At 38.9% G+C, this 16541-nt stretch overlaps 1 protein-coding gene across 3 annotated transcripts in view; it reads right to left on the bottom strand.

The window, feature by feature from the left end:
* Positions 1 to 16541, bottom strand: part of LOC135218244 (AP-3 complex subunit beta-2-like) — a 694745-nt gene that overhangs the window by 213633 nt on the left and 464571 nt on the right. The gene's annotated exons all lie outside the window — the stretch shown is intronic.

Genomic DNA, 16541 nt, shown 5'->3' with positions numbered 1-16541 from the left:
GTGCGCAAAACGGTTAAAGGTAACAAGTTACTTTTTTTCATTGTAATGTACACTAAATTGCGATCATTTTGGTATATAACACATTGTAAAACGATAAAAGCAACACAGAGAAAATATTATCACAAAATAATGCATGAATTCGTAATGCGCGGACGTAAACAAATATTTTTTTTAAAAATTCACCATAAATCTAAATATTGTCCTAGAGACTTCCAATTTCTTTCAAAATGAAGACAAATGATTGAATACTACTATAATTGCAGTTTTCGACCATATCTGAAGAGTTAAAATTGACCGAATGTCGAATTTTTTTATATATATTTTTTTTATATGCCATTCTTTCGGAAATAAGAAAAGCTACAACCTTCAAATGTTTTTCGTTTTATTCTACATGAAATTGCGCACATTTTCATATATAAAACTCTATGAAATGCCTAATATGAAACGGAGCAAATATTCCGAGAATGGGACGTACGTATTTCGGAGATTTGTGGCGGAGAATCCGGGAAAGATTTTTTTTAAAATCACCATAAATCTAAATATTTTGCTAGAGACTTCGAATTTGTTTCAAGATGAAGATAAATGACTGAATATTACTAGACTGTAAGAGTTTTAGCTTACAATTGCGTTTTTCGACCATTTCGGTAGAGTCAAAGTTGACCGAACGTGGTTTTTTTTCTATTTATCGTGATTTATATGCAAATATTTCAAAAATGAGAAAAGCTACAACCTTCAATTATTTTTTGTTGTATTCTACATAAAATTGTGCATATTTTCATATATAAAACCTTATGTAACGGCTAATTTAAAATGGTGCAAACATTACCACAATCGCACGTATGATTTTTTCGGAAGAGTTACCGTGCGGACGTAAAGAAAATGTTATTTTTTTTCATAAATTCACCATAAATCGAAATATTGTGCTAGAGACTTCCAATTTGTTGCAAAATGAAGGTAAATGCTTGAATATTACTAGAATATAAGCGTTTTAGCTTACAATTGCGTTTTTCGACCATTTCGGTAGAGTCAAAGTTGACCGAAGGTTGAAATTTTGGCAATTATCGTTATTTATATGAAAATATCTCAAAACTGATAAAAGCTACAACCATGGGTGTTTATAGTTGTATTGTGCATGAAATTACGCACATTTCCATATATAAAACTTTATATAATGGTTAATTTTAAAATGGTGCAAACATTACCACAATCGCATGTATGATTTTTTTCGGAAGAGTTACCGCGCGGACGTAAGGAAAAAGTTTTCTCATAAATTCACCATAAATCGAAATATTGTGCTAGACTTCCAATTAGTTACAAAATTAAGATAAATGATTGAATATTACTAGAATATAAGCGTTTTAGCTTACAATTGCGTTTTTCGACAATTTCGGTAGAGTCAAAGTTGACCGAAGGTTGAAATTTTGGCAATTATCGTTATTTATATGAAAATATCTCAAAACTGATAAAAGCTACAATCATGAGTATTTTATTGTTGTATTTTACATAAAAATGCGCACATTTTCATATATAATACTTCATGTAACGGCTAATTTACAATGGTACAAAAATTATGTCAAAGTGACAAAATAATTTCCGAGATGTGTCACAGATACTTTTTAGTGCGGCAAGAAAGAAATTCGCGCTTGTGCGCCTGCGTACCGATTGTAAACAAAACAACACCTTGATCTGTGAACTCCCAGCATCCCCCAAGGCGTGTGATTCAAAAGTTTTAGGCTGGTAGGCCTATAAGTATTTTTCCACGAATTTTAAAAAAAACTTTTGTAAGTCGACGTAAAATACGTCCAGTCGGCACATGGGAGACAAAAAATGTCGACGTAAAATACGTCCAGTCGGCATAAGAGGGTTAATGGAACGAGTAGGTTCTCCTAAAGAAATGTGGACTTTATATTTGCAGTCAGTTTTGAGTGGTTGGGCACTTACTGTGTATAGTTGCATGTCTAAGGAGGAATAAGATAATTACGATATGGTGAAAGAAACCTTTCTTAGCGCGTATAGGCTGGTACCGGAGGCATACCGTAAGAAATTTAGAACTTTGAGAAAGGATGGAAATATTACGTATGTAGAATACGGTAAGAAGTTAGATAGGCTGTTTTTTGATTGGTTAACTTCTGCTAAAGTTGAGGATTTTGACGGTTCGAAGAACTTAGTGTTGTTAGAAAACTTCAAAGATAACGTATCCACTGAGATTAAACTTTATATAGAGGATAGGCGAGAAGTATCTTTTGCAGGAGCAACTAGGCTAGCTGACGAATATAGTCTAACTCATAATTTGAGTGTTAGTAAGAAACGAAATGATCCCTCGTCTGGTAGAGTACAAAGCAGTAAAGGTTTCAGTCCTAGTAATAGCAATGCGAGTAGAAGTGACTATTCCTGTTATACATGCAGAAAACCTGGTCATACGTCTAAGGTTTGTAAGAGTAGAATGGCATCTAGTGGCTCAGAATTAACTTGTTTCCGATGTAATGGGAAAGCGCATTTAGCGAGAAATTGTGCATTAGAAAAGAAGGACGGTAAGAAACCAGTATCGCTAGTTAACCTTTCATCAAGTAGGAATGATGTGATGAGAGAAACTAGGAAAGTTTTTGGTGAATTTCTGTCGGAAGGCGTAGTTTCCTCTCTTGGAGGAGTAGATTCGAGAGAAGTAGTCTTGCTTCGAGACACAGGATTTGCTGTCTCACTGTTTCGGAAAGTGTGTGTGCCAAATGGGGCAGAAATCAGTATGGAAGAGAAAGTCATGTTAGGTGGATTTCCTAACACTTGTGTTCTTTGTCCTTTGATGAAGTTGAATTTAGAAAGTCAGGTAGTGTCAGGAGAAGTAAAACTTGCAGTTGTGGACAGTTTGCCCGTTGAAGGCGTGGACATTATTGTCGGTAATGACTTAGCTTTATCCAAGAATGTGAATCCTGTTGTGAGGAATATTCCAGTGACTGAAATGGTAGTAACTAGGTCGGGTTTAGATACAGACATAGACTACGATCATAATTTGTTCGTGGATTCAAACGAGTATGTGTTCGTGGATTCGAACGATGGTAAGTTTGTGGATTCGAACGAGTGTGAGTTCGTGGATTCGAACGAGAGTGAGTTCGTGGATTCGAACGAGTGTGATAGAGGTAGCGAGGTTGATCTTGGCATGAATGTGGCTGAGAGACCGGACTCTATCGAAGTTGACAGTGATAGCCAAGGGGTAGGCGTAGCTGTCGAGAGTAACGTAGTAAATGTACAGGTATCTAGTACTAGTTACGGTGATGAATTAGGCTCTAACGTTTTGGATAAGGATGAGCTAGTCGAGTTGCAGAGAGAGGATGAGACACTAACCCGAATTTTTTAATGTGATCTGGAGGATGATCTCTATGATGTGTGTAAGGAAACTTTTTGTGTAAAGGACGAAGTTTCGTGTCACGTTAGTCCTAAGTCAGGTAGTGAAGGGGGAATCACAGAAAAATTCGTAGTTTCTAGGAAGCTTCATGAATTAATTTTGAAGCTATAGTACATGATGAGCAAGGACATTTGGGAGTAAATAAAACTTTCAAGTGTATTAGTAGGGCGTACTTTTGGCCTAAAATGAAAAATGACGCGAAGAAGGATGCTTTAAACTGTCATGAATGTCAAATTGCCGGGAAACCGATTCAAGTAATTCCTGGAATTCAGTTGTGTAATATTTCTTCAGTAGGCAAATCTTTTGATAATATATTTATGAATATGTTTGGAACTTTGCCTAGAAGTAAAGGTAGAGATGATTGCATAACTAATCTTGAGTATTATAAAACAATCTAAGAGATGTTTGGCAGTTAGCGGAGGAGAACGGAAGCACTGGTCACTTAGCGAAAGAAAACGCGAAAGGAAGTCAAGGGGAACTTAAAGGGAAACATAATCTAAGAGCAAACAAAAGAAGTTTGTGTGTAAATGATAAACTTTTAGTACTAGTCTCGAGAGAAAGTCCATTTTTACCTTATAAGTACGAAGGTCTTTATTCAGTACTACATTATAGAATTAATGTGGGTGAGGGTAGAGCAAAGGCAATGAATGCAAATTTGCTTCAGAATTATAAACAATGCCCCGTGCCGTGGCCTCCGCCCGTGTAACAGTATTACTGAGTAAGATTAGTTTTGAGAAAAACACAAGAGGTGTTTTAGTATTTATAAGTTTTGAGCAGAGTTCAGAAAACGGAAAAAGTAAGAGAGAAGGATAATGTTATAGCAGTAGCCTCTAGAGATTTTTCTCAGCGTGAGTAGCCTAATAACCGTTTTCTGTTATTGCACGAGTGAGTGTGTGAGTGGGGAAGTGTGAGTGTTTGACTGGATTAAAGCTTTATGCAGAATTGTTTCCCCGCTGTTTAATTCTTGTTTCTCTTTAGAAAAAAAATAAAATCAGTTGATTTCATTTTTTTTCTCTTTTGGGGGGGGCGTGTGATGGTAACTGCTTCATAGCAAAGGAAGTTAAAGGAAAGGAGAACGCATTTTCGAGAAGTTCGGCAGTAAGGAAGCTTTCGCGCCCGTGTTGGAGGCGCCTGTCTTCGTGGTTGTTCTAGAATCGTCAGGCGTGTTGTGGAGTGCAAAAACGTGCCAATGTTACGTGAGAAACACCGCGATTCTCTGATGCAATACCTCGTCCCTGGAGTCGGTGACGTTCACCGTAGGCTCCGCCCCCTGAGTGCCGTATAAATGTGACGAACGAACTTTGGAGAGGAGTGATCGTAAGAGGAAGAGATCGTAAAAGAGAGAGATCACCAGTTAGTAAGAGCCACAGATCAGATTATCAGTGAGAGATCAGCAGCAGCAGAGATCTTCCGTGAGATACGAGAAACGAAGGAACCGACGAAGTATCAATCAAAAGAAGAGTTGTTCAAGAGTTGGTTGGATATTGGTCTAGTCGTCTTCAGGTGTGGTCTACTGTGTTATCTCGACGTCGAGCAGACTTCAGAGAAGAAAAGGTCCTGTTACAGGTGTTGGAGAATTCCTGCCTTACAAGAAGATTAGTTTCTGCAATTCGGAGTCAAGAGGACGTCCTCAATCGCCGATCTACTTTTATAAAGCCAGAGTGTCGAATTGCCAAATCGATCAGCAAGTATTTTAATTGCCTCGCTGTTCCCCCAGTTCATGCAGTGTAAGATTCTCTTTTTATGTAAATAGGAGATACCATTCTGCATTTACCTTTGTTAGTAAGCTTGTAAATAAACCTTTGTTGTGTTAGTGTTTCTTTCTATATTCGTATCCCCAGTTTCAACTGTTTGTGTTGATAATTTTTTTTTATTTATTTCATATCGAACCTGAAGCGGACCTCCCTCAGAGGCCGTAACATTGTGTCGACCCTTTCCAGGATATTTCGACACAGTAACATTGTCTCTGAGATCTCTGGGTCAGTAACATTAATATATATTCTACACTACAGTTTTTTATTAACATCTCATACAGACCCACTCATAAGTGACTCGTCATTTATCATGGAGATAAATTCCACAGTAACCTTCCAATCTTGTGAGCTAAATAGACCACATTCCGTGCATGTTTTACTTAACATTTCCCTCATACAAGAATCAGAAACCAGTATTCAATCCTCAAAACAAAACCCCTTATTTATAAAATGATTTCTTGTCAGTTCTATGATATGTGGGTCACCGGGAAATACGAATATTTCCCTATCATGACATGCTTTTTTTATTGCAACTTGCTTTCATTTTATTGAGTATATGCCAAAAGCCTGCCATAATTTATGATTGTTCGCCATTAGATAAAGAACATAATATGCAATGACACGATAGCCTGCATTCTCTACTTCCACAGTCATTCCTATCACCATCTCATGAACACATGATTTGTCAAAATCATAAAGATGGGTTGTCACCATTTATCAGTTAGACCCCTCAGCATGATAATCTAAACTTTTCCATAGGGTTTATTTGATTTATACACGTTTCTTTATCATAATACCAATGTTTTGCGATTTTCATTTGATCACAAGCTATTACGGCTAGCCTTTCTTCTACAGTAAAAGTTTCAGCTTTCTTTTCATTAATGACAAAACTTATGTCTATATACCAGGCTCACAAGGAAAGTCTTTCACGTGACATCATGTCCCCTACTGCGAGATAGGAAGCCTGCGCATCGTCAGACCTAATATACCTAGACCGTGGTTACAGTATGATAAGCCATACAAGTCTAATTGGAAATAATTTGCTGAAAATTTTTCTAAGGACAGTATCTCCTTTCAAAATAACAATATCATAAAAACTGACATAGACCTATAATGACCTATGTCTTTTTGTCGGTTTACACAGTACTGAGATTATTATTTGGTAGGTTGGCAATATTGTATTACAGTTCTGTTCTGTGGATATGGTAACACTGCCAGTAGAAGACAAGATGTAAACATTGTGGGCACAATGGCCAGCATAATGTGTGATACCCTTTAATAAGGTACTACATAGTTCACTTGGATAAATATGAACATTTAAATAATAAATGTGAAGTGGTGTGCAGGATATTTGCATTATTTTGTGTACAGTCTGGTCCCGAATTATGTGTTCGAATTGTGAGATTCCCCTTTTAAGCAGTCACTAGTTCTCAAAAATAGATTTTCTGTATCAGCGAAGCTGTTCAAAGTCTGTGATTCATACGCCGCAAACCATATCAAATCTAGTCTTTTCAAGTATTTTAACCCTTAAACGCCGACTGGACGTATTATACGTCGACTAAAATTGTCTGTCGGGTGCCAAGTGGACGTACGGTACGTCGACTACAAAAAGTTTTTTTAAATATTCGAGGAAAAATAGTTAAAGGCCTAGTTTGCGAAAGATCTTAAATCATACGCCTTGAGGGATGCTGGGAGCTCACAGATCACGCTGGTGTTTTGTTTACAAGTGTTACCCAGGTGCACATGCACGAATTTCTTTCTTCTCGCACTACAAAGCATCAGCGACGCATCGTCGGACAGCGATTTCTTGATGCATTTGTGTTCTGCAGAACTTTTGCAAGTGTTAGCATATTTGTGACACAACAGGACGTTTAGAGAGATGTAATGTCGGCAGTGATCGTGTGAGGCGAGTTTTAGACTTGGATGCTGGAGAGGGACCAAGCACCCAAGGTGACCCAGCTTTTCAACGCCGTGTTGTGCGGTCTTGTGTGGCTAAAAGGAACCAAGGACCGCATCCTGTGCCTTTTACAACCCCTAGGAAGCATCAGGGTGTCCTGAGGGGCATTCGTAAACATTTGGGAGGCCTCCAACAAAAGGACATAGATGTGTACTTTCTGGAGCTTGATCGAGAGCAGGTGGAAAATCCTCATTTTGATGGCAGTTGGTCATCTAGTGATGAGGAAATCACGCCCGATGTCAGCGATGATGAATATTTGCCCCCATTATGGAGGAGTTATGGAGTTCCATTTGACAACGTCTTTGTGTGTGTGTGTGTGTGTGTGTAGAGAGAGAGAGAGACGAGAGAGAGAGAGAGGATGGAAATAAAAGAGAGAGAGAGAGAGAGAGAGAGAGAGGGTGTAATTGCTGTATAGATAGTTAACGACAGTATTGGCTGTTAGTGAGTTCTGGCTGGGTTGTCTGCTGGTAGAGATCAGAGTTCTGTGTTTTAAGTGAGTTTTTCAGTCAGACTTTGGTGAGAGCTGGTGTTGATAAGTAGTTTGGACAGCAGTTTATTGGAGGAATTGAAAGTCAGCTAAGTTGTGTTTTGTTTGTTGTTTAGTTGTTGTTTTGTCAGTTGATATTGTTGCTTAAGAGCTGTTGTGCTGTGAGGTCTTTGTTGAGTTGTATGTGAGTTCCTGTTATTATATGCGAGTTGTTGTAGTTGAGGGTTGTTGTTGGTGTTGTTGGTGGGTGTGTATGTTGCCTTTTTTTTTTTTTTTTTTTTTTTTGTTTTTGTTTTTTTTTGTGTTGGTAATTGTTTGTGCATTGGTCTTTTGTTGTGTTGTTGAGTTTTTGTTGTTATGTGTGAAGTTGTGGTTGTGTTCCTTGGTTGTTTGCAGTGTTTGTTAGGTTTGTGGTTGTTTCTTGTTTGTTGTTGTTGTTGAGTTGTGGGTTGGTGGTCTTTGGGTGTTGTTGTTTGTGGTTGTTGTTCCTGTTTTTGTTTTGTTGTGTTGTTGTTTTTGGTTGTGGGTTGTGGTTCTGGGTTGTGGTTGGTATCTCTGCGACCTCGACGGCAGACAGCACAGCAAAGCCCGGAGTATCTGGAGTGTTGGTAAGTACATGTGTTTTTGTTTTTTTGTTTTGTTTTTGTTTAGTGTTGGTAGGTATATGTGTTTTGCTTTTTTTTGTTTTGTTTTTGTATAGGTGTAGGTCAATTGTCCTGGTGTATTTGTTGTGTTAAGAAGAAAGTGTGACTGAGGGTGGGTTTGGCGGGTGGATCGTTTAGGTTAATGTGGGGAGGGTTTTGCACTTGTTTTTTTTCTAGCTTGTGATCCCGCCACACCATGTCAATATGGGAGCCACAGCCTGAAAGTGAACTGGAATTCAGTGGTTTCAGTGCCTATGAGGGAGAGTCTGAGGAGGAGGAGGAGGAGACACTGATATTTGCTAGTCGGGACGAGACAGAAAGTGATGGTGAAAGCGAGGGAGATGGGCCAGTAGGGAGGTTGGGAGTGCGAAGTCGTGCCCGCACCCGTAGAAGGTCGCAGCGTTGCGACAGTTTAGGTGAGGGCTGTTCATCCGAAAGTGATGAGGGGTGGTTGGAGGACCCCACCCCACCTAACATGGACCCATTCACGGCAGCACCTGGACTGACCGTCCCTGTGCCTCTCACTGCACTGGGGCTCATTCAGCTCTTTCTGACGTGGGAATTGCTGGAATACCTCGTTGTAGAGACAGCGGATTATGCTCGGTACTGCCGTGAGGAACTGCAGACGACGTTGTCATATCACTGGCGGGGCTGCAACCTCACAGACATGGCGCATTTTTAGGGGCTCCACATTTTTTTTGGAATGATGCCTGCTGACGTCAGGCAATATTGGAGGCGGAATTTTTTTTTTAAGTACACCCAATGTGCCCGGCATTATGGCCTGTGATAAGTTTCCTGGCATTGGACTGGTATTTCAACGCCTTCAACCGAAGGGCCATACGCAGGAAAAAAACCCGACCGCCTCATCTTAGTCCGCCCAATGTTGGACTACATTCGTGAACGGTGCCCAGTTTCTCGTGGTTCATTCCAAGAACCTTTCTTTGTATGAGGGGATGATACCATACAAAGGGTGCTAAGTATAAAAGTGTACAACCCCAAGAAGCCAAAGAAAATGGTGTGAAATTATTTTTTATTACAGAATCCAACACTGGATACGTCGTGGACTTCTCTGTGTATTCTGGGGTCTTCTCCATGCTGCATGACACTGTCTTCGGTCTTGTGGATCGTTTCCGTAACCAGGGATACCACCTGTTTATGGATATTATTATAACTAGGTATCCCTGGCCCAGGAACTGTATGAAGCAGGTGTGCATGTCAGTGGTACCCTTCGGTTGGTGCGTGGGGCCCCGAATGTCCTCAAGAGGTTCGCTAGCCAGCTGCAACATCTGGCAAGAGGAGAGAGTGTTGCGGCGGAAGGGAGATGTCTTCGTCATCTGTTGGAAGGGGGTCCGACTCGTGCCCATGATTACGAGTCATGAGCCCATCTAAGAAGAGGTCGTGCAGTGTATAAAGACACGTTGGCAGGGCCGAGTTATGTATGAGGAGTTTCGTGTCCAGAGGCCTGCCATCATTGGGCACTACAATAGGCACATGGGAGGAGTTGATCTCTTTGATCAACTCATCCAGTATTATCCCTTCGCCAGGAGAACCAGGAGGTGGACACAGAAGCTCCTCAAATACCTCCTTCAGTTGGCCCTCCAGAATGCTTACATCTTCTACTGTGGGTACAATTCCGACACCAAGAGGTTGTCCCACATCCAGTATCTCGAGGTGGCCAGGAATGCACTCATAATCTTTAATCCTGAGGCGTGGCCTTCCAACATCGCCCCCCTGGCCCGAGCTGCAGATCTGCCCGAGAGGATAGGGCAGATGTCGCTAGGAGGGCCAACCTCGGTCGTCCTGCTGCCGCTGCCCTTGATGATGCCGCCCCTGCTGCCGCTGCCCTTGATGATGCCGCCCCTGCTGTCCCTGTCCCTGCTGCTGCCCTCCCTCACATTCCAATGTCCCATCAGGTAGTGGACCCTGTGTGTCAGTTGCAGGCTGGGGATCACACACTGGAGCTCCTAGAAGGGCGCAAGCAGAAACAGTGCCGGGTGTGCCATATGAATGGCAGAAGAAGAGACACCTGGTATGTCTGTTGCACCTGCAAGGTAGCACTTTGCAGGTTAGGTTCGGGGAGTGTGACTGCAAGTACCACACTGCTGTCATATATTGGAGTGCGCCTATGCGAGGGACACTGGAGGGTGCAGCGGACCGCCGAAAGGGCGCACATCTCCATCCTCCACCTGTACCTCATCATGTTGACAGGAAAAAAATGCAAGACTCTTCAATGGAGGAGGGAGAAAACAAGAAAAGAACAAGAAGAGTCAGGGTTACGAGTGAGTATTCTGCATTGATTTTGTATTTAGTTTTATATTTATTATAAGTTTTTATATATCTGTATTTATTGGTGTTTTGCATATTATTTCGTTTTATACAAAAAAAAGTTTTTCACCTGCATTCCTTATACTTATGTATTCATACCAAAATACATACATACATACATACATACCCAGATATATATATTATATATTATATATATATATATAATAATTATATATACTAGATAGATATATATATATATATATATATATATATATATATAGATATATATATATATATATATATATATATTATATATATATCATATATAATATATATATATATATATATAAATATATATAAATATATATATATATAGATATATATATATATATATATATATACTATAATATTATATATTATATATATATATATATAGATGACTAATAAAAGTGTTCGTAACAACAGAATTCCATCTAATAAAAGGAGCCCATAAAAACACCAAAATGTAGAGAGAAAAGTACTATATTTCAGAGACTGCTGTCTCTCTCTTCAGGTATATGAATGAGAAAGTTTACAGAAAAGGTGGTACTTTATACCAAGAGATTCGTCCACAAGTAAGCCAATTTAGGCCCCACACCCCCGCTGATAATCTTCCAATTTAATTATCTTAAGCGTTGGTTGAATGAACACTGCGTCGACGATGTCTGATGTCCAATTCCCATTGAGATGTTCATTACCTGCCCTTCTCTTTTATAAGGCCGAGTCAAATGATGGAATCGGCCTTAATAAAAGAGAAGCAGGTAATGAACATCTCAAAAGGGAATTGGACATCAGACATCGTCGACGCAGTGTTCATTCAACCAACGCTTAAGAAGATTAAAGGAAGATTATCAGCGGGGGTGGCCTAAATTGGCTTACTTGTGGACGAATCTCTTGGGGGGTATAAATACCCACCTTTTCTGTAAACTTTTCTCATTCATAATACCTGAAGAGAGAGAACAGCAGTCTCTGAAATATAGTACTTTTCATCTCTAATTTTGGTGTTTTTAATGGGTCTCCTTTTATTAGATTATATACATATATATATATATATATATATAATATATATATAATATATGATAGATTATAATATTATATATATATGTTTGGGTATTTTTTGGTAAGCAAAAAATCTAACATTCTAGCACAATATTTCGATTTATGGTGAATTTTTGAAAAAAACATTTTCCTTCCCTCAGCACGCGGTAACTCTGCTGAAAATCTCAGAATTTCTTTAGTCACCTTGTCGTAATTTTTGCACCATTTTATATTAGGCCTTACATAAAGTGTTATACATGAAAATGTGTGCAATTTCATTTACAATACAACAAAAAATAACTCGTGGTTGTAGCCTTTATCAGTTTTGAAATATTTTCATATTAATCACGATAAATAGAAAAAATTCGACCTTCGGTCAACTTTAACTCGACCGAAATGGTCGAAAACTCTAATTGTAAGCTACAACACTTACAGTCTAGTAATATTCAATCAATTACCTTCATTTTACAACAAACGGGAAGTCTCTAGCACAATATTTCGATTTATGGTGAATTTAAAAAAAAAAAAACTTTTTTCGTCTGCACTTACAAATTCTTGCAACATTTTGTGATAATATTTTCTGTGTTGGTTTGATCGTTTTACAATTTGTTATATACCAAAATCATTGCAATTTAGTATACAATACAACGAAAAAAATTAACTCATTAGCTTTAACTGTTCTACTCACAGCGAGATTTGTATACAATTATAAAGAATTTTTTTTTTGCGCTGTCATATATTCCAATATTTATATATGATAATGATTTTTTTTCATTTCTGATGGTTGTATACTAAACTTCCGGCAATGTCATAAAAAGGAGCCAAAAATTAACTCTTAATCTTAAAAACTAAGCGTGCTGTGATGTTTTGAAAAAACATTTGTCCCGCTTTGGCGCTAACTCCCGAACGCCGCCGGCATACGACAGACAATTTTGTAAATAGAGGCTCGGTGTTTAAGGGTTAAGTTGTTGGGGGGGAGGGGGGTTGCTGGTATCTGAGAGAAGGAGTGGGGGGAATGCTTGGGGGAAAAAAACTATTATTCCTCCAAGGGGAAATGCGAGAGAAAGATTTCCTGCTCAGCCATTAGCTAAGACAGAAGGCTCTGCCTCATGCATTTGTGACGTCATAGCGCATGTGTATGAATGACTGGTATCATCACCATCGTCATATGTATTATTCATATCTGTGACGTTATTCTGAATGATCGGTATCATCATCATCGCCACAAGTATTATTCAGATCTGCAAAGTGTATTCTGAAGGCTTCTGCTTAGCCATTAGCTAAGATGCAAGGCTCCGCCTCACGCATTTGTGACATCAAAGCGCAGTGTGTATGAACGATCAGTTATCATCATCATCGCCATACGTATTAATCAGATCTGCGAAATGTATTCTGATCATCCTCATCATGTATACATCTGCCTAGAAGCCGAAGAGGAAGACCTATTTTCTCGAAACTAAAGCTTGCCCTTCAGTTAAAGACGAAGGAAGGAGCAACTTCCATTTTGGCAACAGTCGACTCTTGAAATCCGTTATTGCTGAACATGAAGTATGAATTTTTTTTCTAGGTTAACTTGTTTTGACTAACTTTTGACATTTGATCATCTATTTTTTTTTTCTATTGTTGAAATTGGTTTTGATAAAAATGACTAGTAAAAGAGATTAACAGAGAGGCAGATGTGTTTGTGAGAGAGAGAGAGAGAGAGAGAGAGAGAGAGAGAGAGAGAGAGAGAGAGAGAGAGAGAGAGAGAGAGAGAGAGAGAGACTATTAAATCTGGTGTTATAACATCTGGGTAATTGACACTGAAATAAATTAAATAGAAAAAATTAATTCTCAAATAAATTTCATATAAAAATATCTATAAATATACGTATGTAAAAATTTTGTTCATATATAAAACTTCTTACATAGACGATCTATGTATAATTTAAATTTGGTTGAGGAGGCCTGCCTCCCCCCATAAATTTATATAACTGCTCTATATTACAATCCTTTCCTAGAATTGTAGTTAGGATAAATTTACCTACTCTGTCACGACCCCAAGACAGGAACCTATGTCTCAAATTCCCGAATCTGGGACATTCAATCAACAAATGTTTCACAGTCAAGGGCACAGTACAGTTCTCGCAAAACGGAGGATTTTCACGAGACATCAAGAACCCATGTGTAAGTCTTGTGTGTCCAATCCTCAATCTGCACAACATCGTTTCTTGTCTCCTTGGCATATATGGATATGACCAAGGAGAGACTGATGAAGTGATACTGCGCATTTTTTGATAGTTAAAATATGCTCCCACTGGGACTGCCAACATTTTTTTTTTATTCTCTGACCTACTAAAGATTACAGATCCCGATATGGTAGTAGGCATCTTGTGGGTTCTGGGGAGCTGACTGCAGACTTAGCAAGTTTGTCAGCTTTCTCATTTCCAGCCACCCCAACATGGGAAGGAACCCAGCAGAACTTTATTTCTTTCCCTCTTCTTTTTAGTAAAAGCAGCCATTCCAATATATCTAAAATCAGAGGGTTTAGAGGGTAAAAAAATTCCAGCGACTGAAGAACACTTCTTGAGTCACAATATATAATCAAATTATTTTCATTCCGAATTAAAACTTCCTTTAAAGCCTTTAAAATTCCATATAATTCTGCTGTAAAAATCGATCTAACAGATGATAACCTGCCGCTTCTCTCTACATCACGGAAGGCTACACCAAAGCCGACGCCAGCATCTGACTTGAGCCATCCGTGAAAACTGCAGGAGAGTCATGTTGCAAAGAGTGTTCTAAAAATATTGACCGCATGGCCTCACTGGACAATTCTGTCTTGGTAAAATTAGAATATCTACAAAATTTTACCTCTGGAAAGTTCCAGGGGGGACTAACTGAATATTTTGCTGGTAAAATCTTGATTCTTGGCATATTTAATTCACGGACAATAAAATTTACTCTAAAAGCGAATGGATGAGGTTGCTTGGGGTGACTTTCATAAAACTGCCAATGCCTTTCATTTCTCATACAAATGCTGGTTAAAGACTTAAGTAGCCTCTGGAATCTATACCAGCTCCGAACCAGCAGACGCTTGTAATGAAGATCCAGTGGCACCTCATCAGCATTTACAAGCATGCTCTCGGTGGGAGATGATTTAAATGCTCCAGTACACACTCGTATTCCTCCATGATGAATTGAGTTGAGCATTTTAAGGCTATTTGGCTTTGCATAAGTGTACACCTCACACCCATAAATTAATTTTGAAAAGACCAAGGCTTTATATAATCTCAACATCTGAGTTAGGTCTGACCCCACGAAGTGTGAGAAAGGACTTTCAGCAAATTCATTGCTTTCAAGCATTTTGCCTTAATATATTTCAGGTGTGGAATCCAGGTCAGCTTGCTATCAAAAATCAAGCCAAGAAACCTTGTTTCACCAACACATGGAATTCTCTGCCTATGAATGAACAGATCTGGATCAGGGTGGATTCCCCTTATACGACAAAAGTGCATAGTTACCGTTTTACTGGCAGAAAATCTAAAACCATTAACTTCAGCCCACTCTACTATATTAATGCAGAGCTGAAGGCTGCGTTCAGCCACTGCCATCCTTGATGCTGCAAAGGAAATCGATAGGTCATCAACAAAAAGGGTATATGTTAAATCTGGGGGAATCAATTTAGAAACCCCATTGATTACCAAGGCGAACAAGGTTACACTTAAAACACTTCCTTGTGGTACTCCTCCTTGATTGAACACTTCTGACATTGTTACTCCAACCTGAACCTGAAATATCCTATTTTTTATAAACCCTTAATAAACAGGGGCAAATTATCTCTCAGGTTACATTCATAAAGGACCCTCAAAATGCCATGTCTCCACGTTGTATCATAAGCCTTCTCTAGATCAAAGAAAACAGTGATGTGATGCTGCTTGTTAGCAAAAGCTTCACAAATTGAAGATTCCATTTGTACCAATACATCAGTTGTGGAGTGCATACTCCGAAAATCACACTGAGCAGGCGACAGATATTTACCTCTTTCCAAGTACCCCATCAATCGTGTATTCACCATTTTTTCCATGATCTTACACAAACAAGATGTCAATGCAATAGGACGATAATTTCCTGTCTTGAATGGATCTTTTCCAGGTTTCACAAATGGCAGTAATTTTAACTTCTCCCAAAGCTTGGGGAAGATATGTTCTCGGTAAATTCTGTTAATTAGGCTTAATATGAAAAGTCTGGTATTTTCAGGGGTATGCTTAATCATTGAATATGTTTATCATCCAGTCCAGGAGCTGATTCATTACATTTATTCAAGACGGATTCAATTCTCTAATAGTAAAAGGAGCATTGTATTGCTTATGTCCTAAGGTATTAAAATCAATTTCGACCAGTTCCATTATCTGTCTTTGAGCTGAATAGGGTCTATCATCATTTTTCTTTGCAACATTAGCAAAATGATTAGCAAACTCATTTGCCACTAACTAGGGGTCTGCTACCTCTTAACCATTGATCTTTATAACTGGAGGTTGACAAGGAGTGAACTTGCCTGCTATTTTTTTAACTCTCTTCCAAACTAGAGTCAGGAGTTTTCGAATTTAGTGAAGATATGAATACCGTCCATGATTCTTTTCGTGCTTTTTTGATTTCCATGCAAAAATGAGCTCTCGCTTTTCGAAATTCAACACGATAATACTCACATTTTCGTCTGCGGTATCTGGGGAAGGCAGATCTCATAGTTCTATGAGTTTCTGGCATTTACGAGTCCACCAGGGAACTGGTCGGCAGACAAATTTGCCCGAAGTTTTAGGTATAGATTGAAGACCAGCTGAGAACATTATTATATTCAAAAAGTCAAGGGCGTCATCTACACAGGGAAAGTCATCAGCAGAGTCATCTATTGAGCTGTGCTCCTGGAATGTTGACCAATCAGCTTTACCAATGTTCCATTTGGGTAGCCTTGAAGATGGAG

Source organism: Macrobrachium nipponense, chromosome 9 (assembly GCF_015104395.2).
Source record: "Macrobrachium nipponense isolate FS-2020 chromosome 9, ASM1510439v2, whole genome shotgun sequence".
NCBI lineage: Eukaryota > Metazoa > Arthropoda > Malacostraca > Decapoda > Palaemonidae > Macrobrachium > Macrobrachium nipponense.
Note: the sequence above shows the minus strand (reverse complement) of the source record. Positions and strands in the feature narration are given on the sequence as shown.